Source organism: Sinocyclocheilus grahami, unplaced genomic scaffold, assembly GCF_001515645.1.
Source record: "Sinocyclocheilus grahami isolate Dianchi unplaced genomic scaffold, SAMN03320097.WGS_v1.1 scaffold200.1, whole genome shotgun sequence".
NCBI classification, from domain to species: domain Eukaryota; kingdom Metazoa; phylum Chordata; class Actinopteri; order Cypriniformes; family Cyprinidae; genus Sinocyclocheilus; species Sinocyclocheilus grahami.
In genome coordinates this window covers 166940-171474 of record NW_015505379.1, presented here as the reverse complement: position 1 = coordinate 171474, position 4535 = coordinate 166940, and positions in this window count along the sequence as shown.

Below are 4535 nucleotides of genomic sequence, written 5' to 3'. Positions count from 1 at the left end.
CGTGAGCTGCTGCGCACTCGCACTGCAACGCAAGATTTTCATAAAATATAATAACTTGCAATTTCAGTTTGTTTCTCACCAAACCCTCAGTATACCTTCAGAATGCTTGGAATATACGCCACGAGATGCATAGAATTATTTTACGACAGATATGCATCCACTTAAAAAATAAATAAATAAATAAAAATAAAGTCACCATTCTCTGCCATTAAATTGGCAAGTGCGAGCAGGACATTTTTGTGTTAAGTAAGAAGCCTTTAGAACAACATTAAGGTGAATATTAATTCTAGTTCACACAGTTCCAATAAATTGTGATGGGTTAAATAAACTCAATAAGCAGACAGATGCAACTACAGTCAAGCGCAGACCGGTATTGAAGTGCACAGGAAATAAGCAGCAGTCATATTTAAAGCAGTTTAAATTAATTTAAATTAAATTAATACTGATTGATGTTCACTTGGATTTTTCCCCATCGAGGGGAAATAACTTAATACTCTTGTCATTTATAGTCGTATGGTAAAATGTATTTTTATTTGTGTAACGTTACGTTCAAAATAACTACAAAATGTCATGCCTTTGAAAAATAAAGAGAACAACAGAATGCGCTGTTTTAGCGCGTCTCTGTCTCCTTAAGCATCTTTCTGGCGCATGCCACAAACATCAACCACAGGGAATACTCGTCTTTTAAAAGGCTTCATATAAGCGTTAAATGCATCATAATTCACTTTGGAATAAATCACAGTAGGCCTATGTATCATGATAAAAAATAACTTTACAGTTTGGAAATACTTTAGGCTATAGCAAATTATTTCTCGGACCCCCTATCACTTTAAGAACCACTGGTCTACACAGAAGAAAGCCCTGTCTAGACTCTGCCCCTGTACGAGTTGTGTCGAGCTATTCATTAGTCTGTTTGATGAGAAAATATTAAATGTAGTTGCAATAAAATGAGTTATTAATCCATACAACTGCAGCAGTGGAGGACTATTATTCTGCTGTGTGATACTGCAGAAGAACTGATGACGGCACGGTTTGATCTTCGGCTGACCTATCAGCAGAAAGGGGCGTTTAATTCCCGCCCACATGTAGAAATAGAATATTCAAGCCGTTTATTCATTTTTCCACCCAAGAACGAAAAACGAAAATTTAAGCTGAATTCTCGTTTTTCGTTTTTTTGGGAAAAAAAACAAAAACACGAAAAAGGATCGGTTTTCTCATTTCTCTACTTTCAATATGAAATAAAAAACGAATGATCGAATGATACACGGATTGCATTCCTACCAGGACATTCTTATAATTTAATAATGATAAACCGTGGTTTACTGAGAAACTCAAACAGCTTCGTCACGCCAAAGAGGATGCTTACAGAAGTGGGGATAAAATCTTGTATAACCAGGCCATGAACAGACCAACAAAGGAGATCAGAGTGGCTAAAAAAAAAACTACTCAGAAAAGCTGAGAAAAGAGCTTTCAGCAAACGATCCGGCATCAGTATGGACTGGTCTGAGGAACATCACCATGTACAAGACACCACTCCCACAGTCTGCGGAGAATCAACAACTGGCTGACGATCTGAATGTGTTTTACTGTAGATTTGAAAAGGATAGTCTACCACCCCCATCCGCTCTGATCTGCACTTCACACATTTACCTATCACCCCTGCAACCCCCCTCCCCCACCATTCGACCTGCGCTTAAGGTCTGTGTAGAGGAAGCATAAATCTAGAAAAGCTTCAGGCTCAACCTGTGCTTAAGGTCTGTGTAGAGGATGTGAACTGGGTCTTCAGCTTCAGGCCCAGATGGTTTCACCTGCCTGTTTAAAAGTCTGTGCTGACCAACAGATCTTCAACAGATCATTGGAGCTGTGCGAAGTTCCCTACTGCTTCAAACGCTCCACCATCATTCCGGTCCCCAAAAAGCCCAAAATCACTGGACTTAACGACTACGGACCTGTCGCTCTCACATCTGTGGTCATGAAGTCACTTGAGAGACTGGTCCTGGGCCTACCTGAAGGACATCACTGGACCCTCTTCAGTTTGCCTACAGAGCAAACAGGTCTGTGGATGATGCAGTCAACATGGGACTGCATTACATCCTGCAACACCTCGACAGACCTGGGAATTACGCAAGGATCCTATTTGTGGACTTCAGTTCGGCCTTCAATACCATCATGCATGACTTTCTCTCAGACAAACTCGCACAGCTCTCCGTGCCCACTTCCATCTGTTATCTGTCTTGTCTTCCTGACAAGACAGGCAGCAGTTAGTGAGGCTGGGCAAACTCACATCCAGGACTATCACCATCAGCGCTCTCACAGGGAATATTTATTTATATAGCATATTTTATTTTAGATGAACTAGAAACAATGTTTAATATATACAATTTTATTTTGAAATGTAAGTCAATTACAATTGGCTGGAGCCAGAGCCAATGGTGAAAGTCTTTGTGCGAGGAGACCCTGCCCCATTTTGGAGATCTCCGGTCTGCAGTTATATATACTTGCAAAAAAGGCCCAGCAGAGGTTGTACTTCCTTCGCCAGCTGAGGAAATTCCACCTGCCACAGGAGTTGCTGAAACAGTTCTACTCTGCTATCATTGAGTCTAACCTGTGTTCATCCATAACTGTCTGGTTTGGTTCAGCTACAAAATCAGACATCAAGAGACTACAACAAACAGTCAGGACTGCTGAGAGGATTATTGGTGCCCCTCTGCCCAGCCTTCAAGATCTTTACATCTCCAGAGTGAGGAAAAGGGCTAAAAAAATCACTTTGGACCCTTCACACCCAGCCCACTCTCTCTTTGAACGGTTGCCTTTTGGCTGGCACTACAGAGTACTGACCACCAGAACAGCCAGGCACAAGAACAGTTTTTTCCCACAGGCTATATTCAGCCTGAACAATTAATCTTTCATAATTATACATCCTGCATCACAACTAACATAGTTATATTTATATTAAACTGCACACATTGTAAATAACATATCTGCACACTAATAAACATATCTGTACATTTATCTAAACAATAAATTTTTTTCCTATACTTCTATTTCTGTAGTACATTTTATTTTTTTTATTATATTAGTTATATTGCATCCCTACTGTGTTATTCCTATGTATGTCTGCACTATCATGTATGTCTGCACTATGTTTGTACTTTCTTCTACACTGGAAGCTCCTGTCGTCAAGTTAAATTCCTTGCGTGTGTAAACATACTTGGTAATAAAGCTCTTCTGATTCTGATATCGGTTAGTTTTGACTGGCAGCACTGCAATATATGAATCTGCTCGCGTCAAACGATTCCGAACAGAACCAATGCGTGGGACTCGATGAGAGAGAGAAAGCGGCCAGAAGAAGCAGTGAAATGTAGCAACATCACTGACCTGTTCAGGGCTTCAAGTACAGGTCAGTTTAATCTGTAAATACGCTAGATAGTTTTGTCTTTATTAACGTAGTTGAGTATTAAACTGCTAGTAGCACCTCATTATTATCATCATTCAGAATGCTGTGCCAAATAGGACATCAATATGTAAAGTTACATTACAAAATTTAGCAGAGACAGATATTCACATGGATTTATTGTACAGGGAGGGAGTGAGCTAGAGCAGACAGCAACACAAAAATAATATGAGTAATAGGCTCACAGCCTAACAATTCAATAGTGTATTAGACTTTTTCAACAAATATATTGTACTAATTTCTACATTTAGGCACTTAGAAATTGTCTTTTAATACTCTACCAGTCAGATAAGATTTTTAATGTTTTTTATAGAAGTCTCTTCTGCTCATCAAGCCTTCATTTATTTGATCCAAAATACAGCAAAAACAGTAATATTGTGAACTTTATTAAAATGTAATTTGTGATCAAAGCTGAATTTTCAGCATCATTACTCCAGTCTTCAGCGTCACATGATCCTTCAGATATCATTCTAGTATTCTGATTTGCTGCTCAAAAAACATTTTATTATTATTGTTGAAAACAAATTAGATTTTTTTCAGGTTTCTTTGATGAATAGAAAGTTCAGAAGGACAGCATTTATCTGAAATAGAAATCTTTTCTAACATTATAAATGTCTTTATCATCACTTTTGATCAATTTAAAGCATTCATGCTAAATAAAAGTAGTAACTTCTATATATTGTAGTGATCCAGTAAGTGAAACGACAACTTGACGGTTTCTTTTGTAGCTTGCTTTTTATTCACGAGAGCGCCCGAGGCAAACCCAATGCTTGAGCTCAACTCTCCCCCTCAACTCACAAACTTCCGAACCTTTTTCCCCAGACTCCACCAACACACTCGTTCTTCAGAAGAACACCCACCCCTTAAAGACCCCATGCAAAAAGAACACAAAACACAGGAACAGAACATATTTGACTTAAATCACACCTGACAGCATAACACACTTTTTCAAACATGCTACACTGCCCCCCCCCTCACAGAGTTCCTCGACCCCGAGGGAACGGACAAAGTCCCGTAACCATCCCGGCGGCCTTCTGACTCTCTGAGGCCGCGGCTGCCCCATCTGTGTTACTGTCACCGG